Below are 27,261 nucleotides of genomic sequence, written 5' to 3'. Positions count from 1 at the left end.
GTTATTCATAAGGCTTTCCAGATTGCTTTTGGAAAGCAATTTCCTATACATACTCATATAGGATGTATGGGATTGGTTTTAAAATAATTGCATGGTGGTAGGAAAGAGGAGGGGGCAGAGACCAAGTCCGATTGACTATGGGTTGATACTTATTGTACATAGATGATGAGGCCATGAAGTTTCTCTGTATTATTTTTCAACTTCCACGTGTTTGATCATTTTCATGATGTTTGTGAAATGCAATCTGCCTTGGAGAGCAACTGCAAGTTCAGGCCCTTCTGAACATGAAGTGCTCTGTTAAGCTTGTTATTGTGCAATGTGCATTGGAAATTGGACTCAGAGAGAAGGGGTCAGAGGTGCTCTGGAGATGTGGCTCAATCCTAAACTTTGAGATTTGTTGAAAGATGTTGAGAGGAGAATGGAATGGCTGTATTTACGGTTTCCTTGAACCACATTATCTGGCGTAAGGAGGGTGAACTTGGCATTGGTTGGGAGTGGGGGCTGAAAACCTGGGAACAGGTAGAAAGTGACAGGAAACTTGTAGAGAGTCAACAGCGAAATAATTTGTATCTAAACCAAGGTAAGGCTGATGGGGGGGATGGAATCCAGAAACCACACGAAAGGGAGTCTTACTAACTGGGTACATGGGAGAGAAGGACACAGCCGACTCAGAAATGACTCCTGATTTTGGAATGGATGGTGGTGACACCACCCAAGATAGGGAACCAAGAAAGAAAAGAAGGGTATCTTTGGTTTTTAGAAAAGACAAACTCAACTTGGAACAGTTTGACTTTGAACACTTAAGTGTGCCATAGGCAGCTAGATCTATGATCAGAACCTGCTTGGTTACCACTAAGGGCTGGTTCTTGACATTGCAGGGTAATGAACTCATTTTTGCAAGAGTCAAAAATTGAGGCATACTCACCAGAGACTGATCTACAAACTAGAATGCCAATCAGCTTTCATGATTGAGAACTACAGTGAGAACTATAATGGTCAGGATAAAATACCAACATGAATTAGAAAGCAGAAGGTATTCTTGAGGGAAAGGGATGCTAGGACAGGTGTATTTTAACTGGGTAGTGGGGACAAAGACCCCCAGAGCCAGGTGAGGTATAGTAGTCTAGAGTTCCATAAGGTTTCCAGAGGGAAAAAAATGTGGCTGACTTTGCAGTTTTAAGACCTCTGTGGCATAAGAGGCAGAGCAAATCCACATGCTCCTTGGGAGACACAGGTGATGGACAGCGCCTAGATGGGGATTGGTGTAGGCAGAGGGCAGAACCGAGTGAGGGCAGGAATCTAGCGGAGCTCTCAGCCTTCAGTTGTCCTCCCAGAGGCACTGGCGAGGAGAGACAGCCCTAAGGGGCGGCGGGAGGTTAAAGGTTCCGGCGAACTAGGCCTCTGGACGTTTCCAGCAAAGCTGGGAGCCAGCAGAGGCAGGCTGTGAGCTTGAGGGAGGCTCACCGCGGATTTCAGCGGTAGTACCGCCATCAAAGTCACAGGGTGCCTTTGTCTTTTCCAAATCCGGGGAAATGTTGATGGATAGAATCGCCTGTGTTTCCTGTTTTCTCTTTCTCCCTTTGGAGCTCGGCTGCCCCCTCTGTGCAGCTGAGGGCGAGCAGACGAGAACTGGGGGAACGAGGCGCGGACCGGGCAGAAGGAGACCTTTGGTTCCGGGCGGTGCGCGGCGACGGCGCCCCTGCGGCCGGGTTCCCACGGCAGCCGCCACCCACCCAGCCCTTCCCACGAGCCAGGCCCTCCCCACGCTCGCGGCCGCCTAGGACCCCGCGACAGCCCGCCAGCTGCGTGCTGCCCACGCCAATTGGACCGGTCACGGCGCTGCGGCTCAGAGAGGCCGGGGCCATCCCGCCGCCCTGATTAAGTGGTAGAGCTGCTGTGTCCAACGACAGTGTGCGCCCTTGACCCTGACGCACTGCTGCCTTTTGACGTCCTGAGACTGAGCAGCTCGTCCGACCAGCTCCGAATCAGGCTGATCACTAATAAAGGCGAGTCCTCGTGTACGAACCGCTCCCACGTGTCTGCCACCGCGCTCAGTGTTCACTGACTGATGTGCGTTAGTTCACCGATTCCTCAGAGAACCTGGGAATTACTAATCATCTCGCAGATGAAGGAAGCGAAGCGCAGAGAGCCTGAAGGACCTGGCCAAAGTGACTCCGCTCGTAACCTGAAGACGCCGGGTTCGAGCCCAGCTGGTTTCCCCTTCCCAAGCCTGCTCCAACCGCCGTGCGCCTGGTTTAAAGATGGGACGGCCCATCTCCAGTACTGCTGGTGTTCTGAAAAGTCCCTGGTGACTTACTGCGATGCCCTGCCCGCCGGATGCATCTGCAAGTCTTGTTGTAGCGTGCATGGAAATCGGAAGCACGTAATCAGTTCATAGGTTCTTATTTGCCCAAGATCTTGCACCTCGTAGAACTCGAAAACCTATATATCTCGTCCTCATGGTTTGTTCATTTACAGAAAGCGAATTCTGCCAAAGCTGGGTGAAAGCTCCACGCTCCAGCCCGAGGCTGGCCCGCGCTAGTGGAACAGCGCCATCTCCTGGTGGATTCCGTGAACTACATCAGAAACCGCTGGAGGGTGTTGTGTTGCCAAGGCCTTCAGACACAGGGATAGCACCCGTGCACAGCCAGTTGTGTATTTTTTTTAAACCGAAGTATAGTTGATTTACAATATTGTGTTATTTCAGATGTAGCGCAATGTGATTCAGCTATATATATATTTGACTCTTTTCCATTATAGTTCATTACAAGATATTGAATATTATTCTCTGTGCTATACAGTAAATCTTTGTCATTTGTTTTATATATAATGATGTGTATCTGCTAATATCATACTCCTAATTTATCAAGGGCTTAATTTCCAAAGTATACAAAGAGCTCATGCAACTCAATATCAAAAAAACAAACAACCCAATGAAAAAATGGGCAGAAGACCTAAATAGACACTTCTCCAAAGAAGACATACAGATTGCCAACAGGCACATGATAAGGGGAAGAAAAGGGAGGACTTGGGGCACAGGAAGGGAGTGAGGGGAGTGGGTGTCAACGTGAGGTTGTAGAGCCTCTGCTTTAGCCATTTCGCTGTGATTCCCAGGGTGATAAAGTCTGGCTTTTTATTAAATTTGACACTGGGGAAAGGGCATCCAGCAGTGCAAGGTCAAACTGCAGTAATTCGCAGGTGGCAGGTACGTGGAGAGTTGCCATCATCGTGAAGTCATAGAAAGTGAGAAACTAGATACATAAGAGAAATGAATCTGCTGGTCTCAAAACATCAATAAGAATTGGGATGTTGCTTTCCCGGGGCCTCCATTACTGTGCCCGTGGGGCAGACCAGGAGACAGGTGCAGAGAGGCACGGTGACATGCCCACGTCCCCATAGCTGGTGAGCTGTGGAGCTGGAACCCCAACCTGGCCTTTGAGCTCCCAGGCTGGTGCTCTGCCCTCCGCACTTCTGGGCACAAAAATCTGTTGTAGAGGGAGGTAGGAAAAGCAGGATGGAAAACACTACACAGGGTCTGCGTCAAGGTTTTGCATGACATCTGAGTAACAGATGCTTTTAAAAGTGCTCAGATCTGCCATGGTATTCACCTGGAAACGGCTTTAACAAGACCTTCCAGAAAACTTGCATTGAATGCACTTTCAGAGCATCGATGGAATTACTTTCCAGCTGTGTCTGGCGCATTCACTGGAATTCTTGTCACATGTGCCCTGACATTTCTTTTTAACCTACAGCATGTAAAGAAGCAACCTTTGGCTGCCAGTCTCTGGGAACTGGAAAGGCCACCTATGCCTCTGCTGGCCTGGGCGGTCAGGTTGTTCTGAGTCGACCTTGGACCCGGAGGTAGCCATAGCACCCAGAGCCCAGATTACTTCCTGGGTGCGTCGGGGGTCGCTTTCCTGCTGGCTGGGCCCTCCCACAAACCTTGCACCTACTCTGCTCTCACATGTTCTGTGTGGGCTCCTCTGACTGGTCCACAGGGGTGTGTGCCCAGGGCCCACCTTGGGGTCGGCCACGGAGAGGGGCCCAGGAAATATGTCTTACCAAACGAACGGCCGAGGGTCTCCGAGGAATCGCCTTCCCTCAGGCCCTCTGGGTGTCACTGTGACCCCATTATCAGGGTGAACATTAATGAGCTGCTGGGGGTGTGTGCGGGGCAAGGGAGAAGCTGGACCGGGGTAGCCTTGAGGACTGCTCTGTAGAAGGGGCAGAGGGCCTCGGGTCCAGCTGGGTTCCCAGTGGCCGAGGTGGAACACAGCCTGGAGATGGTGACGGTGACTGGAGGCGGTCAGGGGCTTCTGCCACTGTCAGCGGGCCAGTGGGGAGGTCAGCCAGTCTGGTGCAGGGGGCAGTGAGACTGCCTCCGAGTGCTCGGGGTCGGGGGCAAGCCCTTGGGCGTTCTGGTCGGTCATCCACTGCCTCGGTGGGAGGGAGCGTGGGCTGTGGAGGCCGGCTGTTTGTGAAGGTCGGGCGGCTCAGTCATGGGCCCCAGGGGCTCTCCAGCCAGAGGGAGGGCCTGTAGCGCTGGCCTTCGTGGGCAGGCCCCGTCAGGGCATCCTCCTCCTGCCTGGGTGGGTGGGGAGGGCAGCAGAAGGGCTGGAATGGGCCTCCCTGGCGGGGCTGGGGAAGTGGGTTCAGGGAGCGGGGCGTGCGATGGGGTGCAGTCTGCAGACCCAGAGGCAGCCTCAGGCCTGGGACAAACATGGGTGCCGAGAACGCTGGATCGGAAGACACAGGCTGTGCCTGGGCCCAGATGCTGAGTGAGCCCTGAGCTCGGGGCGGTGGAAACGCAGGAGCAGAGCAGGAGGTGGCAGGAGACACGCAGTGGGAGACAGCTGGCTGAGGCCAGAGGCTGAGGCTGAGGAAGGGAGAGCCGACGGAATCGGCTCCTGGGGGGCTGGAGGTGCCCATGCGAGGACCGGGGAGGCTGTGTGCTCTTCCCACCTGCCTGGGTAGGGGGGTGCACATGCTGGGGTGGAGTCTGACCTCGATCCTGCTCTAAGGTGGGCAGAGTCAGGAGACAGACGGGGAGGGCTGCACCTGGGCATCGCTTGGAGGTGCAGGCTGCGAGGCGGGGCTCCTGAGGCCAGGAAAAGCCCAGCACATCATAGCGAGCCAAGAGTAAGGGCCTCATTGAGGGCTAGGACTTGTGGGGATGGGGCTGGGACAGAAGGGCCCCTTCTGCCCGCAGAAACGTCAGGCCATGGGGTCGGTGAGACCTGTGCTTAAGCAGAGTCCCACGGCAGGGCCACGACTATGAGGTACTGGCAGATCTGAAGGCCCGGCCCCGGCATTCCCTGAGGGTCCGGTCACCCCACTGGAGGGACTCACTCTCTGCTCCCCATCTGGGCGATAGCTGGACTGTCCCAGCGAGTGACCATGGTCCCCTCAGGGCTCTCTCCACTGCCTTGGTCCTGCTTGCCCACTCTGATCCCCTTCCTGGGAGCTGGGGGCAGGCTTCTGGGAGTGCCGGAAATGGCAGGTGATATAGGATTGGTCCAGAGGGAGCAGGTATTTACGTGGAGGCAGCATAAATGTGCCCAGAAACCCAGGATGACCTGAGTCCAAGGAAGAGGCCCAGGGTCCAAGCAGAGAGCCATGCCCAAGGGCAGTGGGGACAAGTCCGTCACGGTGGGAGTGAGGGGAGAAGCTCACTCTTGCTCTTTTCCTAAGGAGCATTGTCCCTGCTGCTCCCCACTAGGCAGGCCCTGGGGGAAGTGGTGGCCCAGCCCTACATGAGCCCATCATTCACTAGAGGTCCCTGCTCTCTGTGTGAGCCAGCCTGATGGGGAAAGAACTGAGGTCTAGGATTGTTCGGGAACTGATGGGATGGGATGGGGCTACCTTTGTGAGCTTCTAAGACCACAGGGGTGGGGCAAGGGGTTGTAGGGCCAGGAGAGAAGTTCCTCTGTGGAAGAGGCCCACTGGTGAAACAAATGTACATCAGAAAATACTTTTTAAAGCAAAAAGTCCTGATCCAAAGCCAAAACTCACCATTAGGGTAGATTCAGGAGAGTTTTCTGTCTATTTGGACGAGCTGGATAAAAGGGGTATGTCTGGCAGTGGTGCAGAGAAAAATCCAGATGTAGAGATGAACACTTGCCCCTGGTCTCCAACTTAATATCGGATCAAAGACAAATAATAAGTCTCTGCTTTACAATGTCCTATTCATCTCTGTTATGGCAGTACCTTCAAAGGATAGAAACATGGCTGGAACCTTCTACTTTGTGCCACTGCTCTTACCCCTGAGCTGGTGAGGATTGCTGTTCACTCCACTCCTGGCTTGACGGTATGAAATACTGCCTTCTACTCTTCTCTAGAGTCACTGTTAGAAAGCTGCCGTCTACTTTGTTCTTGAATATTCACTTGGCTGTCTTGCTGCCATCATGGTATTTGGGTCACATGTTGTATGATGGATGCTGTCTCCTCTTCAAATTGAGGAAACTGCAAGTGAGGGCCCTGCCATCAACAATTAGGTTGGCCGAGGAAGACAAGAGGAAACCCCGCCACCCCAGCTTTGGCCTCTTTGTTGGGACTGAGCTTCTGAGAAGGAGTATGTGAACCCCGTCCTGGAGGCTGCTGCGCCCATGCACCCCAGTGGGGGAGAGTAGGATGTCCTCGTACCACCGATGCCCCCCTCCCCAGTCTTTGGACCATTTAGCCTACAAAACACAGCTTTCCGCTAGCAGCACTTGTCTGACATTTGGTTTTGAACAAAGCTGGGATCTTGGAGCCCCTTCACACCTGGGGCTCACCCGGTCTCATGACTATGGGTAGACCATCCTCACAGGCCTAAGATTGGGAAGAACGCTTCCAAACCGGGGGAGAGAGGGTTGTCCACTGCCTGGGAAAAGTGGAATGTGGGTCACGTGCAAGAAATTCTCCTTCCTCCTCAACAGATACCAGATGTTCTGAAGGAAGCAGGTGTGCCGTCTTCTCCAGCCATCTCTGTGGGAAGGTGGGATGGGTGCTCTCTGCTCTCTGCAGGTGTCGGGAGTCTGTCAGTGGGCATTATCCCCTCGAGGCAGTGCTGGTTCTTTCCATACCCTGAAGGATCGCTTCAATTCCTCTGTCCCAGCTTCGCTGTGGGTGATCTCTCTTTCGGTGCACCAGTTACCACCAGGGCCCCAGCTTTCCTCTGCAATATTATTTTTTCATTCACTAATGTGAATAGGGTTACTAAAGAATGACTCACTCTGGCCACTTTTTAAGGAACTGCTATGACTCTACTTCTTTGTCACCCTCGTGGGAAGTTCTTTCTGGCAACTTACCCAGCCCAGGACACATGGTTTCTGCGGAGTCCCAGGGTACGCCTGCAATTGAGACTGGCTGGCTTTTCCACAGGGGATTTTGGGGGAACGTGGGGACACAGGGGTTCCTCCCCCACTGCAGTTTTGGCCTGGAAATGTGACCTGGGGTGGGTCTCCTTTAAAAATGCCCAGTGCTCGAGGCAAAGAATATACAAATCAATTTTCACTGCAAAGTAAAGGAGCTGTTGCAGTGGAGGATTACTGGACTGAATGTCAATATTATGACATAGTATGAGTGTGTTTCATGTTTGGTAATTGCAATCATTGTTGCTTTTGTTGTGGTCATCCATGTACAATGCTTGGTGTCAGTCTATTTATCTCTTGTAAAAATAAAATACAGTGTGTGTGTGTGTGTGTGTGAAAAAAAAATAATAAAAAAAGTATTAAAAAAAAAAAAAGAATATCAAGAGATGAGAAAGTTTCATTTCAAACAAGCAATGATAGAGCACTCAATTTATGCCAGGTTATAGTCTTATCTCAGGGAACCAGGAATTACAAGGGAACTTCTATATTCTCTTCCACAAAAACATATAGTTTGATGGCAGTGAAAAAAACACATAAATTGATGGGATATTGTAACATAGACTTCTTGAAATGTTGTGTTTTTGAAGGGAGCAACTGGAAGTGCCTCCTCTTTCATGCCCTCAGACTTCCAACATGATAGTTTCCCCTGGTATCACAGATACCAAATGCTCTGTCTACATCTCCTTCATTAAAATCATTCATTCGTTCATTCATTTGCTTATAGATTTGTTAATTAAGCATATACTTTCTGGTAAAGTACATGCTAGATACTGTGTAGAATCATAAAAAAAATAAATAGAAAACGCTTGGCCTCAGGGAGGATTAAAATAACTCTTTCTCATAAATGTGTGCCGTGGAAGAACAGGATGGCAGATCCATGGTACTTTATAATCTAATGACATAAAACTGCTGTGGGAGACCCAAACCAAAGAACCAGTGATTTTGAAGATGTTGCTATATTTCTCATTTCTTTTTACTGTGAGACTGCAGTCAAGCTCAGTAGGGTTTTATTTTTCCTCTGATTCTGCCAAGACTATTTCTTTAGCTGTGGTTTCACTGTTTGGGGACAATGGAGATTTTATTCATTCAGTCATTCACATGTAATATGCTACAACTTGTCCTTAAACTCTGTGCCCTCCATCTAAGAGTCTGCTCACTTTTATGGAAGGCAAGATAAAAGAGTGAGATTATTCATTCCTCTAGTAATAGGATTTATTGAACAGATTAAGCAGCCATTTACTTATTCATTTCCCTAAACTCAGGGCTCCTGGAAGAATTAAAAGTTTTTTTTTTTTTCAAGGAGAAAGAGTAAAACACTTGGCTTTATCCTGAAAGCATACTCATGAATCTCTAGATAATGTAATAGAAGAGATATGAGTAAAAATTTCCAAACTGATACTATTTTGGTTATTATACTCACTGGTTTTTGTAGTCTCCCTTAGAAACAATTACTTTGGAAGAGGTTTTATCAACAAATTGCAACTTCAAACTAACATCATCACAGTAATCAGGTTCTTCATCTGGAGAATTCGGATCAGCGTGGGTTTCTTAGAGCGCCAGTGGAATTAAAGGATGGGGCTGCCCCTTTGCCAAAGTGAATTGCCTCTCTAAGGACACGTGGAACCACTTTTGTTTGTAACTCCTGTGACCACTATTATTCATTTTCACTTATACAAATTATTCAGTAAAAGGGAGACAGCATGTATGAATAGTGAACTTTCAACGTAGTGTGCTGGAAGAGATTTATTGCTAGGAAAAGTTGAGTTCTAGGAATGCTGAGAGCCACAGGGCAATGCAGATGCAGGCAGAAGGATTCAATCACAGTTTCAGGTGCCTTCCTTCACAAAGCTGTTGATGACAGGGGCATCCCCATAGAAGCCGTCTGTTCAACATCTTGAGAGAACATGTGGCATTCAGAGGGACATGCTTAAGATAGGAAGTGTTGTTGAGCAACCCCTTTCCTCCCTACTATTTCATCCATTTCTCATTGCTACTGTTTCAAAAACTGCAGGTTCACTTGGCCTCCCCAGCCAATTTTCAACATGCCAGCATTTTGGAAACATTCATAGATCTCTAAACCCACCTATAGGTAGTTTTGCTCTAATGTAGATCCAAAAAAACTCTTAAGCAGTGTTCCTAAAGTCTCATGCAAATAATTACACACTACTATATATAAAATAGATAACTAACAAGGACCTACTGTATAGCACAGGGAACTCTACTCGATACTCTGTAATGACCTATATGGAAAAAGAATCTAAAAATGAGTGGATATATGTATATGTATAACTGATTCCCTTTGCTGTCCAGCAGAAACTAATATAACATTGTAAATCAACTATACTCCAATTAAAATTTTTAAAAAATAATTAACAGAATCCAACGAGTTGTTTGGCATGTCTTTAATCTAATGTTCAGGTTGTGTTTCATTGAAAAAAACTATTTAAAAATACAGAAAACCTTACGTGGTCAACATAAAGCTCATTATGCATATCTGTTACAAAAAGATGTTAGGAAGCATGCTTCTTGAGTTCTGCTTCCCAAGGTATTATATTCCTAATGTTGCTCTAGTGGAAAGCGAAATATAAACTTCATCAGCTTCTTCATTTAGGAATCATGAATAAAAAGAATAAAAGACTTAGAGCAATTTTAAACTATGAATAAAAACTAGAAACATATAAAGATATAATACACATAATGTAGTATAGTTATATGATTATAGTTCTACAATTACAATAAATAAATGTGCATGTTAATACATATTATATGTAAACATATATAATGTAAATATATAGTATATAATTGCTATTAGGTTTACTTGTCATATTGAAGTTCAGCTTATTTGATCATATTCAGTGGTCATGAAATGTGTAGTATAATTTTAAATACCTGCTGATTTGTATTTCTTAGGACAAACTTTATTACTATCTCATGCAAAGCATGGCTTTTTGTCTGGTTTCTCATGAATTTTGTTTTTTTTTTAATAAAGCTCATTTCCAAAGCAAAAAAAAAAAAAAAAAAAGCCCAGTGCTCATATGGACCGTTCCCACTCTTCACGATAACCTCTCTTTACGGGCCTCCATGTTTATATTGAATAATGCAGAGGAACTCTTATCTATTTAAGGCAATTGGTTATGGAGTCTCCCTGACCCACGTACTCACAGCTCTTGGGTTTTGTACCCATTTGTCCCAAGGGAATCGCTCCCTGGGCTCTGAGGTGATTCCAACCCTACTACATGGTCTATCTGTCCTCTTCTCCCCATCGGTGAGTCGTCCTATCACACGGGGATTCTGCCTCTTCTTCGGTCAAATGTTGTTGGACAGGTCTCAGAGCAAATGTGGAGCCAGAGAAGTAGAAAATGTCTGGGATCCGTGCAGGAAGCCATAGTACACTTTCTCAACTCCAAGAAGCAAAGATGGCCTGGAACTCACAAATCAGACCCCAAATCCGTAGCCATGCAATTCCCAGAGGTCTGTGTGAGAGGAAGAGCAAAATGTCAAAGGGGCGAGGTAGTGTCCACTGTGGCCCCTGGAGAGGGCTGGGCAAAGGTAACTGCTGTTTCTAGCACTCGAGTGGTCATGGTGAAGAGGTGACACAACTCTGCAAACTGTCACTGTGCCCTTTGGAACAGGACATCTTCTGTCAGTGTGGTTCCTTTCTCAACCAAAATTCTGGTCCCAAACAAGTCATACCTCACTGAGAGGTGGGTGGAGACCCATTTTCCCACTTTGTGTGGTTGGGAGGAGCTAGCCATTCAGCGTCTAGCACTGGGAAAAGCTGTCAGTTAGTTGGGATTTGTCCCTATGGCATGAAACAGAATAAACATGGGAAGTAGAAGGGCAAATACAAATGAAAAAGAAGAGGCTTACTTCTTGTGTATTGATTGATATGATTTCAAACCCACTTGTTTTGATGTAAGAATGAAGCTGTTTTGCTCTAAGAGGGAAGTTGTTTACATTGAGGGAGCTGTGTCGGGATGTCACGGACATCTGTGGTTGTCAATAAGCACACAGTAGTTCAACTACTAACAAGCACTGCTGGGGGCTTAAACAGCACGAGGAGGAGCTACTAAGGCTGGGGAACATTTAAGCTTTAAATGCCAAGAGGTGTGAACAGCATCTCCAGAGTGTTTGGTCTGGGCCAGGCAACTCTTTGCTGATCTAAATAGTTCTCTGAAGACCTTGCGGGGGTGGGGATGGGGATTAGCTCCTGCCTGGACAAAGCGACTCTTTGCCTGCAGTGGCCTGAGAGGGAGATCACTGTGCCTGCCAACATGGTGTCTTCCTTCCCTAGCAACGTGCCCTAGCAACAGGAGACTTTTGCTTTGTGCAGGCAGCTGGACGTCAGCTCGTCAGCTCATGGTTGGCTAAGCCCACTCTTTCGAGAACCTACTGTAGAAAGGTGCAGCTCAACTAAATTTGGACTTTATTCCTTTCATCTCCCCCTTGCCAAGAACCATAGTGCGATTAATCTATAATTGGTTTGGAGTATTTCTTTATTGGTTCAGTAAGAGATATTATCCTGTATGCTGTTGGCTTGTGAAATTACTATAATTCCCTCAGTGAACCTGTGTTAAATAAATTATTGGTAAAGACAGTCTCAGTCTCTGAGCATAATTTGCCAGAAACCAAACAAAACAATTCGCCTTGTTGAAAATAAGGAGAATTGTTTTTCCTTCAGAACTTCTTCCTCTGTACTTTTCAAATGTATGTAAGTTTTATAGTGGCCAGATAAACCTCTTGCCAGTCTCACAACTCAGGAATGTCTCCTCAAGGACCTGGAAGCCATCTCTTGAAGTGCTATCATCCCGAAAGAGAAAGCTCTATCTCCCCCTTTCCTGGGAGAATTGTGGACCTAACCCCACCTGACTCCAAACTGCAAAACCTATGTAATGGAATGAGTTCTAAACGCCATTTAGCTTTATAAAAGAGTAGCTCTCTTTCTGTCTCTACAATTCCTGTAGTGGGTTGCCTGTGACATGCATCACATTCTTGTTTAATGTTTATTCAATACAAAATTATTTTCTTTCTCTAGTACCTTTGAAAACGGGTTTTCTAGGTTGAGAGGAGATTTTCGTGTTTAATTATACAGGCTTACCTCAGAGGTATTGCCTGTTCGGTTCCAGACCACCGCAATAAAGCCAATATCACAATAAAGCAAGTCACAGGAATGTTTTTGGTTTCCCAGTGCATATAAAAGTTACATTTACACTATACTGTAGTCTCACCATAGCAAATATAATAATAATGAAAAAATTTGAAATACTGTGAGAATTACCAAAATGTGACCCAGAGACACCAAGTGAGCAAATGTTGCTGGGGAAATGGCACCAATAGAATTGCTCAATGCAGGGTTGCCACAAACCTTCAATTTGTAAAACATACAGTAACTGCAAAGCACAATAAAGTGAGGTCTGCCTGTATTTCCCCAACAGTAGTACCTGGAGAGACCAGAAGCACGGGGGGTCTGAGGTCATGTATGGATCTCGGTCCAATCTGGAGGCCAAGGGTTGAACCAGAAAGTCAGCCCAAGTGCCTTAGGGCCCCCGAGCTTGGAAATTGACCGAGGGTGACCCGGTCAGGAGCCAGGTCCACTGTACAGGGTCAGGCTGATGAATGGCTGGTGTGGGAGTGGGAAGCAAAAAGTACAAACATGGACAAGAAATCTTGAGCCCAAGAGGCCTCAGACCCTGAAGCTGGTTGACTTTGGCAACCTGGGATGTGCCTTGAGAGACTAAGAAAAATGTGGGGGCCACTTTCTTTGCCCCTGGAGGGGATTAATTGTGTCACCGAGATTTGTACAGTGTTTTGCCAAATTTTGCTTTGCCCTGCACGCTAGGAGTGCTCGCTCCTCTCTGTATGTGAGGGACGTGTGTGGCCCTGGCTCCCTTTTGCTCTTTCAGTCACTCTGGTGTCCAGGGGGCCTCCTGATCTCTGCTCTCGCAGGAGCTGTGCGGGTCCTGCCAGGTCCTCTGAAGGGCTCATCACACCAGAGCGAGAGAGTTTGCTCTCTCCCATGTGTGTGATGCTGCGGGGAACGGGGCAGTGGGGTGGGGTGCTGGGGGGGTCACTGTGTCTCCCCGCATCAGTTACCCCTCCTCCTCTGCACTGAGGAGAGACCCCCCTTGCTCTCCACCATCACGGCGGGAGCTCAGATGGCTCGGAGAGACATCCCTCTGTCCACCGACCTTATTTATGCTCCTCTGAAAGGCTGGCCCGGCTCTCCCAGTTTATGGTTTGTCTGCTTCACTGGGCTTCCCAAAGAGATCAAGTAAGAAACTATTTTCTGCTTTTCAGTCCTCTGGTTGCTGGCCTGGCCTCATGTTCCCTTTCACTAATGCCTCTTTGGCATTTTTGTTTGCTAATGCCTAATTCACTAAACTAAGCAGATGGGGTTTGGGACAATTACTAAAGAACTGCTGTGGCCACAGGGCTCCCCCCACCATACACACACACACACCATCGCCACCTGCTCCGGGGAAGCTCTCCCCAGTCCAGGACTCTCGGCTCTCTCACAGACACACAGCACTTACGCTGCTGAGTCTGGCCTGCTTTTCCAATGGGGAACTGTGTGGGGAAGATGGGGACACAGAGTGCCCCCTCCTCCTGGGGTGTTGGCCTGCTAAAGGGACCTCAGGTGGGTCTCCGTTAACCAATGTTTCTGATGTTAGGGTGGATACAGGCTGCTTTCCAAGGGGATCGAACTGAGTAAGAGCAGACTTTGAGGGGCCACCTCCCCACCGTACATCTCAAAAGAAGTTTGTCATTTCCCTCACTCTGCGCTGTGAGTCTTGCCTCTGAAATCCCTGGCTCCCCACGCCAGTTTCCTGCTCTTCCCAGATCGGCTAACTCCCTTTTGCTGATCTGACCTCTACCCTCTTCTTTGTATTCACCCCACCCAAGCAGAGCATCTCTTTTAGGAGCTGGCTTGCTCTGCCCCCCTGAACTACGTATTCACAGCATTTGAGTACGGCTTGCATTTCCCCAGGGCACTCGCCCCTGCTCTCTGGGGGGTTCAGATGTGATTGGAGAGCATAGCCGTCCTCAGCCCCCACTGGTGGCTCCTCCCGCACACAGAGTTCTGCCTCTTGTCCGAGGGAGGGGGTCCCTGCACCTGGAGCCCGTCCTTGGTGCTTTCTATTGTTCTCATATGGGGTTTGGAAGTTTTTTTAATGTTAAAGCCATATCGTGCCTAGCCTCTCTTCTGTCCTCTAGTTTCTGGGATGGCCTGACCTTTCCTGAGTAATTGGCTTTGCATTCACTAAAAGTGAAAAAGACAATCTGTGGATGTACCCCTGCATTGCTGCAATGGTCCCCGTTCCCCTCCACTGTGCTTTGCTGGCTCCAAGGCAGGTTGCTCCCTGGTCTCCGAGGAGGTCTAAACTCTGCGACTGACCATGGCCTTGCACTTGGATATTTGCACATTCCTTGATAAAACGTGCCGATGAACCCCCTATCACAGCCCTGTTGCGGTAGCTTCCCCTTTGGTACCCTAGTTGCTGGGTTAACCTCATTTTTACTTTTCAGTTGCTTTTTACATTCACTACAGTGAATAATACTATTCTGGATGGGGCACTTAAGATGGGCTGCCAGTGTATGGCCTTCTGCAGTCTCCTCCGTTTCACATGATCTGCCCTGAGCCACAGCTCCCTGCTCACCAAGGGTGGCAGACAGTGCTGGGGTGATCTCCATGATCCCCAACTCTCGGTATCCATGCTTTTGTGTAACTTCCTCCCCTTGAGTATGAGTGGGACGTTCTAACCAGCAGAGTGTAGCAAAGGTGATAGTATGAACATGGTGACAGTGTGTAAGACTGGAGCATTCATCTTGTGTGAAGACTCTCACTCCCTTTAGGCTTTGAAGAAGCAAGCTTCCGTGTTGTGAGCTGCCCTAAGGAGAAGGTCACGTGACAAGTAGCTCAAGGTGGGCTCTGGCTGACTGCCAGCAAGAAACTAAGGTCCTCAGTCCAAAGACCACAAGGAACCGGATGCTGCCAACAGCCATGTGAGTGAGGAAACAGCTCTTTTGCTCGTAGAGCCTTAGAAGAGACCACAGCCTCAGCTGACACATGGGCTGAAGACTTTACTGCAGAGGACTCAGCTGAGCCAGCCTCAAACCACAGAATCCGTGAGATGTTAAATGCGTGTTGTTTTAATCTGCTAATTTAGTCTTAAAATTATTCCCCACCATTAGATAACGAATATGCTGATGATGTATAAATTCTGCTAGTAATGCTTGTCCTTGGGCCCCCATGCCTATTTTTCCTTCCCAAATGGACTGATATCTCCTCTGTAGTAGCCTTAGCTGTTGTTATGGTCTAAATGTTTGTGTCCCTCCAAAATTCATATGTTGAAATCCTAGCCCCCAAAAATGATAGTATTGGGAGGTGGAGTCTTTGGGAGGTGCTTAAGTCACGAGGCTCTAGCCCTCACGAATAGTATTAGTGTTTTATTTAAAAAAAAAAGAGAGCCAGGGAATTCCCTGGTGGCCCAGTGGTTAGGACTTGGCGTTTTCACTGCCGTGGCCCGGGTTCAATCCCTGGTCGGGGAACTAAGATGGCGTAAGCCACTCGGAGTTGGAAAAAAAAAATGAAAAAGGAAAAAAAAAGGAAAATAGAAAAAAAAAAGAGAGAGAGAGAGAGAAATCCATCTGTTACCCGTTCCACCATGTCACCATGTGATGGCACAGAGAGAAGGCACCAGCTATGAGCCAGGAAAAGGACTCCCACCCAACCGAGCTGGCACCCTGATCTCAGGCTTCCAGCCTCCAGAACTGTGAGAAATAAACTTCTGTTGTTTGTAAGATTCCCAGTCTGTGGTATTTTGTTACAGCAGCCTGACCGCACTAAGACAGTTAACTTTGCCTATAATACTCTGCTTCTAGTTTCAGCTAGGAGTAGGCTGATTGATTGCTGTTCTCTGCAGGTATTTAAACTGTTACCGACAACTTTTGCTCCACCTCCATGTCTGATTTCTCACTGCACAAGGTGTCTGCTTTATCCATCATGGTCTTGTTGTGACCTTGGGATAATGTGCTGCTGCCTTTGGGCACCACTGTGCTCAGTGCTCTGAGAGGATGCCCCAGGTCATTCTCCTCATGCTACACAGATAGCTCTAGCCACTCTTGCCCTGACCACTGCTTTACTAAGACCTAATCTTTTCTCAGACATTGACCTTTTAAAAATAGCCTTATTGAGTGGATGGACCTAGAGTCTGTCATATAGAATGAAGTAAGTCAGAAAAAGAAAAACAAATACCGTATGCTAACACATATATAAGGAATCTAAAAAAAAAAAAAAAAAAAGGTACTGATGAACCTAGATGCAGGGCAGGAATAAAGAGGGAGACATAGAGAATGGACTCGATGACATGGGGTGGGAGGGTGAAGCTGGGGCGAAGTGAAAGTAGCATCAACATATATACACTACCGAATGTAAAATAGTTGGCTGGTGGGAAGCAGCCGCGTAGCACAGGGAGATCAGCTCGGTGCTTTGTGATGACCTAGAGGGGTGGGATAGGGAGGGTGGGAGGGAGACGCAAGAGGCAGGGGATATGGGGATATGTGTATGCATATGGCTGATTCGCTTTGTTGTGCAACAGAAACTAACATGGTATTGTGAAGCAATTATACTCCAATAAAGATCTATTTAAAAAATAGCTTTATTGAGGTATAGTTTATGTACAATAAACAGCGCCTATTTAAAGTCCACTTTGACATATGTATACACAATGAATCAAGATAGACATTCCTGTTACCACCAAAAGTTTCCTCTTGCTCCTTTGTAGTCCATCCTTCCTTCCATTTCCATCCTCAGGCAACCACTTATTTACATTCTGTCATCACAGAATAGTTTGAGATCTTTCTAGAGTTTTAAATAAATTGAATTGTAGAGTATGTACTTCTTTTTACCAGTGTTCTTCCATTCCACCTAATGATTTTGAGGTTCATACAGTTTGTTGCATTTATCAATCATTCTTTCCCTAATATTGCTGATAGTATTCCATTGTATGGATATATGACAATTTATTAATCCATTCACCTAGTCATGGACGTTTATGTGGTTTCCAATTTTTGCCTATTACAAAAAAAGCTGCCTTGAACATCCATGTACAAGTCTTTGTGTGTACGTGTGTCATCTTCTCTCTTTGTAAATATCTAAGAGTGGAATTACTGGGTAACATGGGACGTGTACGTTTAACTTTTTAAGCAACTGACAAACTGGTCTCCAACTGCTCCACATCCTCCCCAACACTTGGTATGGTGAGTTTTAAAATTTTTTAGCTTTTTTATTTTTATTTTTTCAAATTTATTTATTTACTTTTGGCCACGTTGGGTCTTCGTTGCGGTGCGCAGGCTCTAGGTGCGCGGGCTTCCGTAGTTGCGGCACACGGGCTCAGTAGTTGTGGCTTGCGGGCTCTAGAGCGCAGGCTCAGTAGTTGTGGCACACGGGCTCAGTTGCTCCGGGGCCTGTGGGATCTTCCCCCACCAGGGCTCGAACCCGTGTCCCCTGCACTGGCAGGCGGATTCTTAACCACTGTGCCACCAGGGAAGTCCTTGGCTTTTTTATTAGTGTTTAGTGAGTGGTATCTCATTGTGGTTTGATTTTTCATTTCCCTAATGACTAATAATGGTTGAGCATATTTTCATATGTCATCTATATAATTTCTTTGGTCAAGTGTCTATTCAAACTGGTTGCCCTTTTTATTAGATTGTTTGTCTTCTTATTATTGCATTGTAATAGTTTTTTTTGCCGCACCACGCAGCTTGTGGGATCTTAGTTCCCCCACCAGGGATCAAACCTGCGCCCCCTGCAATTGAAGCGTGGAGACTTAACCACTGGACTGCCAGGGAAGTCTCTGTAATAGTTTTTTAAGATACAAGTCTTTCATCCAACATGTGTTTTGCAAATACTTTTACCCAATCTGTGGCTTGTCTTTTTATTTTCTTAAGCGTCCTTTAAAGAGCAAAATATTTTAATTTTGATGAGGTCTACTTTATCAATTTTTCTTTTATATTTTGTGGGGTTTGGGGGAGTCTTATTTAAGAAATCTTTTCCTAAAACCTAGGTCATTAAGATTTTACCCAGTGTTTACTTCTAAAAGGTTATGGTTTTGTCTTTTACCTGTATGCCTATGATTTTGAGTTAATTTTTGTATTTGATGTAAGGTAAGGGTCAAGTTTTGTTTTAAAAAATATGCTTATCCAATGTTTTCAGTACTATTTGTTGAAAATATTATCTCTTCTCCGTTGTATTGCCTTGACACCATTGTCAAAAGTCAGTTGTCCATATAGTTGTGAGTATGTTCTGAACTCTGTTCTGTTCCACTGATCTCTCAATCTATCTTTATGCCAAGATCACACTGCCTGGATTATTGTTGCTCTATACTAAGTCTTGAAACTAGGTAGTGTAAAGTCCTGCAACTTTGGTCTTTTCCAAAATTGTTTGGGCTGTCCTAAGCCTTTTGCAATTGCAAACAAAAGAAGAGCAAAGAGCATTGCACTCACCATTCAAGTCTGCAAAGATTAACCCGCTGCAGCTGCTGACCGACAGCGCACTTGGTGCTTCAGACAGAGGAAATTAAAGGTGGTAACGGGGTGCTCTGTTCTTTGGGCAAACAGGCCTTTAGATAGTTAAGATGCATTTCAGGATGAATTTTAATGAACCTGCTTCTTGCACCTTCCCATACGTAGAAAAGCACTATATTCATTGAGTTGAGATATCTGTTTTTGGTGACTAGCAGTAATGTTTTGCCAAAGTGTATGCTGACTGCTTGTATTCCCTCACACACACAAAAATCACATATAAACTAGCCTCTACCCCCGCTACTTCTTTGGAGCAGTTCTTCAGAGCTATCTGAGAGGCTGTCTCCTGGGCTATACTCTTCAGTAAGACACTGAACAAAACTTAACTCATAATTCTCACATTGTGCATTTTTCTTTCAGTCCACACATTTCTATAGAAATGTTGGACTCACCCTGTCAATTTCTAAAAAAGGTACTGCTATGGCCTTTTTACTTTACTTCCTCACTTCCTCCCCCTCTCTGTTCTATAAAAGAAACTGGCATCCACACCGCGATAAGATGGTTTTTGGGGACACTAGTCTGCCATCTTCTCGGTCTGCCAGCTTTCCGAATAAGTCGCTATTCCTTGACTCAAAAAAAAAAAAAGGTCCTGCTGTGACTTTATTGGGAATGCATTGAATATATAGATACATTTGGTAGAGTTGACATCTAACAATATTGCATTTTCAAATTTGTGAGCATGGTACATCTTTCCATTTATTTATATATGTATTCTTTAATTTCTTTTGTAATTTTCAGTGTACAGGTCTTGCATATCTTTTGTTAAATTTACTCCAACCACTTAATACTTTTTTCATGCTACTGTTAAGTATTTCATTTTTTTTCATGTATTGTACACGGTCCTTTATGTTTTGTTTTCTTTTTCTTTCTCTTTATTTTTTCTTCCAGTTTTATTGAGACATAATTGACATAACAGCATTGTATAAGTCTAAGGTGTACAGCATAATGATTTGATCTACACACATCATGAAGTGAGGATCACAATAAGTTTAGTGAACATCCATCATTTCATTTTGATACAAAATTAAAGAAATAGAAAAAAGTTTTTCTTGTGATGAGAACTCAGGATTTACCCTCTTAACGACTTTCATATATAACATACAACAGTGTGAATTCTATTTATTATGTTGTACATTATAGCCCTAGTACTTATTTATCTTATAACTGGAAGTCTGTACGTTTTGACTGCCCTCATCCAATTCCCTCTCCTCCCACCCCTACCTCTGGTGGGTACATGGTCCTGTTTAAAAATAATTCAATTGCTGGAAATCCATTGCTAATATACATAAGTGCAGTTGGTATTTTTATTGACCATGTGTCTTTCGATGTTGCTAAAATCGTTTATTAATTCTATAAGCTTTTAAAAAATAATTCCTTAGGAATTTTTACATAGATAATGAAATCCTCAGCAAATAAAATTTTATGTCTTCTTTTCCTATATGTATTCCCTGAAAAAACTTTATTGCATTGTTGCATGTTTACTTTTTTAAGTAAATGCAGAAACTTTTCCCAGGGTGGCTGTTTAACGTTACACTCCCACTAGCAACATATGAGATATCCACTTTCTATGCATCCTCCCCCAGTATTTGATGCTTTCACTATTTTTAACTTTAGCCATCATAATAGGGTAAATTCATCTTTTTGTATAGATTTCCAATTGTCTCAGCACCATTTGTTGAAAAGACCATCATTTCCCCGTTGAATTGTCTTGGTACCCTTGTCAATATCAACTGATCATTCTAATATACAAAATATATAAAGAACTCTTATAACTTAACAAAAAAAAGACAACTCAATTTTAAAATCAGCAAAGGACATGAATAGACATTTCTACAAAGATACACAAATGGCCAATAAGCAAATGAAGAAATGTTCAACATCATTAGCCCTAGGGAAATGCAAACAAAAATTACAATGAAATACTACTTCACACCCACTAGGATAGCCAGAACTTTTAAAAAAGGAAAATAACAAGTGTTGGAGAGGATAAGGAAAAATTTGAATCATCTACACTACTGGTGAGAATGTAAAATGGTGCAACCTATGTAAAACAGTTTGGTGGTTCTAAGTTAAGCATAGAATTACCATATGATCCAGCAGTTCCAGTCCTAGGTATGGATGCCCCAAATTGAAATCGGGTGATTAAATAAAACTTGCACATGAATGTTCATCGTAGCAATATTCACAATAGCCAAAAGCTGGAAACAATACAAATGTCCATCAACATATGAATGGATAAAGAAAAGGTGGTATAGCCATACAATGGAATACTATTCAGCCATAAAAAGGAACAAAGTACTAATACATGCAACAATCTGAGTGAACCTCCAAAACATTATGCTAATTTAAACAAGCCAGACACAAAAATTCACATATCGTATAATACCATTCTTATAAAATATCCAGAATAGGCATATACATAGCGACAGAAAGCCTGTTTGTTGTTGCCAAGGGCTGGGGTAGGGAGGGAATGGGGAGTGACTGCTTAATGGGCATGGCATTTTGTTTTGGGGTGATGAATTGTTCTGGAACTAGATAGTGGTGATGGTTGCACAACGTTGTGAATGTACTTCATAGCACTGAATTGTATATTTTAACATGATAAATTTTATGTTATATGTATTTTACCACAATAAAAAAAACAATTGATCATGAATGTAAGGATTTGTTCATAGTCTCTCAATCTGTTCCATTGATCTACACACCTACTTTGCACCAATACCACACTGTCTTAACTGTTGTGGCTTTATAAGTTTTGAAATAGGTATGGTAAGTGATTCAACTTTTTCAAAATGTTTTGGCTATTTAAGGTAATATACACTCCACATACATTTTAGCATCAGCTTTTCAATTTCTATAGGAAAGTCAGCTGAGATTTTGATAGATACTGTGTTCAGTCTACAGATAAATTTGGGGAAGATTGCTATCTTGACGATATTGAGTCTTCTAATTCACAAAATGTCTTATTTATTTAGAGCTGTTTTTTCATTTAAAAAAAATTTTTTGAAGTATAGTTGATTTACAATGTTGTGCTAATTTCTGCTGTACAACAAAGTGACTCAGTTATACATATATATAATCTTTGTCATATTCTTTTTCATTATGGTTTATCACAGGATATTGAATACAGTTCCCTGTGTTATACAGTAGGACCTTGTTTATCGTCTTATACATACTAGTTTGCATCTGCTAATCCCAAACTCCTGATCCTTCCCTCCCCTACCTCCCCCTCCCCATCGGCAACCACAAGTCTGTTCTCTATGTCTGTGAGTCTGTTTCTGTTTCATAGATATGTTCATTTGTTTCGCATTTTAGATTCCACATATAAGTGATATCATATGGTATTTGGCTTTCACTTTCTGACTTACTTCACTTAGCAGGATAACTTTTAGGTTCATCCGTGTTGCTGCAAGTGGCATTATTTCATTCTTTTAATGGCTGAGTAATATTCCATTGTATATATATATATGTATACCAACTTTGCGTTCCTGGGATAAATGCCACTTGGTCATGGTATGTATGTCTAGGGTGTTTGGACCAGGCCTTTCCTGGCCTCCCTACTTCCCATTCACAGAGGATGTGATCCATGAAGCAGAAAAAAGAGAATCATAGTGAGGGGGGTGTGGAGTGCCCAGTTTCTTCAAGGGCTGCATCCCTCATCAAAAAGCAACACCTTCCATGCCAGGCTCCCATCCTCCCAAGGACCCCACAGAGGAGCCCCTCACCCCCCTGAAGCACACACAGGGCATAGACCCCAGCCCACTTCCCTATGGCCACCAAATTGGCGCCCTCACCAATGATGGGAGGAGCCAGGATGTCCCCGCCCACCTCCTCTTAGTGGCCACAGGAGCCCACCCGCTGCACCCTCATCGGCTGGACGGCCACGGAGGTGGGCCCTGTGCATCGCACATCCAGGGATTCGAGCGTGGGGCCCGTGTCACCTCCTAGGGTGGCAGCAGGGTCCCTTGGGGGCACCGAGGCTGAGGACAGACAGCAGGAGGCTCAGGCCCTGAGAGGTCACTGTGACCAGAGGCCCTGAGAGGTCGCTGTGACCAGAGGGCATCTGCGCGGCAGCAGCGGCGTCAGCCTCGTGCATCATCTCGTGTGGCGCGTGCCCAGGCCGCGGTGACCACGCTCAGGCCTCTGACCAAGGCGGTGCCCGTCTCCCGGAGGAGGGGGACCCCGCGGAGGGGGAGTGCCCCGAGCAGCCAGGGCTCCCACCAGGTACCCTCTCAGTCCCCTTGTCCCCCCACAGCACCCTCGCAGAGAAGGCCCACGGGGGCACTTCCCGGCCCTGCATTTCCCCAGCTGTTCCTGCAGCAGATGCCTTTCCAGATTTCCCCTACGGTGCATCGGCCCGATTTGAGCGTGACTCTGATTATATTTCACAAACGCCCATGTATTTGAAACCAAGTGGACGAATCATGTATCTGTCCCCGGTCGGAGGGCAGGGCCGTGTTTAACTTGCTCACCTTTGTGCCCTAAAAACCTGCCCGGGAGTCTGGCACCGAGGGGATGACTCGGGGGACACTGATAAGGCATCATTTTGTTGGCGGGGATCCTTTAAACTGAGAAGGTTTGCTGGGGAGCGTGGTGTCCCTGCTCTGGTTGCATGGATTCTTATGTGTGCTGAGTGCTTGTCTGTGCCCGGGCAGGAGTGGGAGGTGAGCACCTGACTTCACCCCAGACCGCAGGCAGGCTGGCCTCAGCACCAGGACAACTCCCACGCCCCTGGGTTCTACGTTGTAAAAATAGAACTACCGTGTGATCCAGCAGTCCCACTTCTGGGTATACAGTTAAAGGATATGAAAACAGAATATCGAAAAGATATCTGCACCCCCATATTTATTGAAGCATTATTCGTAATAACCAAGATATGGAAAGAATCTAAGAATCCATTAATGGATGAAAGGACAAAGGAGATGTGATATGTATATATATATATATACACACACACACACACACACACACACACACACACACATACATATGTATACACACACATAGAGAAATTTTTTTTCTTTTTTTTTTTTGGCCACATAGCATGTGGGATCTTAATTCCCCGACCAGGGATGGAACCTGCGCCCCCTGCAGTGGAATAGCGGAGTCTTAACCATTGGACCACCAGGGAAGTCCCATAGAGGAATTTTTTTATTGAATTATAGTTGATTTACAATATTGTGTTAGTTTCAGGTGTACAGCAAAGTGATTCATATATATTATATATATTCTTATAAGAATTATATATATAATTATATAATATATATATTCTTCTTTTCTTTGATGCTTTTCCATTATAGGTTATTATAAGATATTTAATATAGTTGCTTGTGCTATAAGGAAATTGTTGTTGTTTATCTATTTTATATATGGTATTGTATACCACAGAGGAACATTGTTCAGCCATGAGAAAGAAGGAAATCTTTCCATTTGTGACAATATGGATGGGACTTGAGGGCATTACGCTAAGTAAGATAAGAAAAACAGAAAGACAGATACTATCTGACATCACGTTATGTAGAATGTAAAAAAGCCAAACTCATAAAAACAAAGAGTAGAACCATGGTTAGCAGGGGCTGGGAGGTGGGGAAATTGGGGAAAGGTTATTTAAGGATACAAATTTGCAAACAGGAGATGAGTTCTGGGGATGTAAAGCACAGCATAGTGATTATAGTCAACAATACTGTATTATAAACTTTAAAGTTGATAAGAGACTAGATCTTATATGTTCTCATCACACACACAAAAAAATGGTAATTATGTGATGTGATGGAGGTATTAGCTAACACTACTGGTGGTAATCAAACTGCAAAGTATAAATGTATCAAACCAACATGTGTACACCTTGAAGGTAGACAATTTATACGTCAATTATATCTCAATAAAAAATTACTCCCTACAGTTAAAAACTACAAATGGCCAATGGACATATGAAAAACTTTAATCTTGATATGTTTTCAAAGACATGCAAAATAAAATGTCAAAGTAAACAATTTGGCTTATCCAATTGAGAGATTTAAAACCTGTCTTGAGACTTCAGTATGGGTAAAGGTGAGGAACAGAAAGAAAGGATCCACGACTTTATCCCAGGACAATTTGAGAGTGGATTTAATTCTAGCCACGAATTGGGGATGATGGGAAAGGAAGAGTTTTAGGGAAATGATGAGTTAAATGAAAGAGCACACTGATCTTGAGGAGAGAGAAGTGCACCCAGCTTGAGGCAGGAAAGGCAGTAACCAATTTTGGAACGTGTTGTGACCCACAATTGCCACGCTTGTCTCAAAACAGTCTCACTCCTGAGTGGCATGAGCAGAGTGACTTGGCACCGCTGCTCTGGAGGGTGTCAAACCCCTGAGGCGTGCGTACCCTCCGGCCCACTTGCACGAGTGTATGGTAAGAGATTGACCATGACTGCACCACAGCATTTATCCACAAGGACATCTGTCACCGCGTCATCAGTAAAAACCAACAAAAACCACAAAAGCAAACCAAACCCAACAACAACCTCAAACTCAACCCCCCAAACAAACAACAACAAAGGAAAACAACCAAGAGGCAGTGCGAAATACATGATGAAACCTTCATACCAGAGATACTCTGTGGCTTTGGAAGCAGAAGCATACTTAATCACACAGGAAGATGAGCAGGAAGTATTTCTGTCATAAAGTGAAAAAAGTCATGTGTTCCTAATTTTACATATATAAAGGACATGCACACAAAGTGAAAATTCATCCGAAACTCGGCAGTTTCCCTCGGGGTGGGATGGGCTGGGACTCTGTACGCCGTGTCTATCTCTCGGGTTCTGACTGTGCTGTGTTCTGACCAGCGCTCCTGGAACTGCCCTCTCGGCTGCTCTTTCGCCCTCCCCTGACTCAGCTGCTTGGATCCCAGTCAGTCTCCAGAGGTGGGAGGTCCGCGAGAAGACAGGTGGGCCCACCTCAGCGTGGCCCCAGCTGCTCCCATGCGGAGCTCCACGCTGATAAGGCTCCCGGCTCCGCCCCCAAGCCCTGGGTTTCTTTTCTGACCCCTGGCCTCTACCCAGAAAGACCAGGGTCGCCTTCAGGCTGTGTCCTTGCACCACCCCTCCAGCCTAATTCCCTGCCCCTCCAAGAGGCCCTGGGGCCTCAGGAAAGGAGCTTCTGCTTGGGTTTCTAGTTCAGACTGGGCTCCAAGACTCAGGTTCTCTGAAAAATGGGGATAACCGTGGTCTGGTTTGCAAACTGGTCCTGTACACAGAAGGCAAGGAGAGACCTAGAAAGAAGCAGACCACTCCAGATGGGGAAGGGGGCAAGGTTAATAAGCAAATGAACTTACAGATGAGGCTTGTCTTGCCTGCACGAGACAAGCAGATCTCCCCACCCACCTGCCAGAATCTTAAAAGTTTGTACAGAGGTCTTAATGGAATTCAGTCACATATTCAGTCCGGATGGTCCCAGAGACGCCTTACTCTCTCAAGGCCGCGTCCTCAAAAGGGCTCTGGCTGTGGGAACAGTGGGCAGAACGTGCATCCCAAGGACGGGGAAGGGTGAGGAGCCTCCAACTGCCGGGGACCAGCTCGAGGTTCAACCTCAGTGACATCCTCGTGGTGACCCCTCCAGAAGGTGGCCACGGGGATAATGAGGCTAAGGCACGGTGCCTGGAGCTCGGCAGGCTCTCGTCACCTGTCGGTTCGTTTCCTATCGTCATGCTGACAGGGCTGCTCTGGCTGAGACCTGAGGACACTTGTTGAAGAGACATCCTCACACTGAAGGCCCACAGCACCCTGAAGCCTCCTTCCTGAAAATGCACGAGTGCCCGGGGCTGGCCTGGGGCTCCGCCGTGGTCAGGGGAAGAGCTGGGCTCAGCGCACAGGTCTCTGGTCTCCTAGGTGCCCCTCTTGACCAGAGCGCCAGCCTGCCTTCCTCCCTCGCGGGGGAACACGGTCCTCCCTCATCACGGTCCCTTGGCCCCTGGGTGCTGGATCCTCTCCCCCATCGGGCTGTGCCAGGCTACCTGGTCCCCGAAGTGGGTGCAGAGCCATCAGGGGCTGAACGGGACCATCTGGATCAAGGGGCGGGAAGCCCGGGCCTCCGGCTGGGACTGGGGTCTACCCCTCCCTCCGAGGGTGGCGGATGTTGGATGGGGCCCTCTTGTCAAGGTGCCTTGACCCCTGCGGAGCTCTTGGCGACAGGTGTCTTACCCCAGGCTGCGCTCCTCGCGTGACCACACCTCGAGTCCTCACGACACCCCTCTCCTGGGTCCTATGGGCCTTCCTTCCTCCGAGGCGGGTGCTGCCCTCCCCTGCAGGCGTCCCTCCCCCAGCCCTCTGTCCTCGGCCCACCCTCCC

Source organism: Balaenoptera borealis (genome assembly GCF_965194805.1).
Source record: "Balaenoptera borealis genome assembly, chromosome: X".
In the NCBI taxonomy this organism is placed as follows: Eukaryota; Metazoa; Chordata; class Mammalia; order Artiodactyla; family Balaenopteridae; genus Balaenoptera; species Balaenoptera borealis.
Note: the sequence above shows the minus strand (reverse complement) of the source record.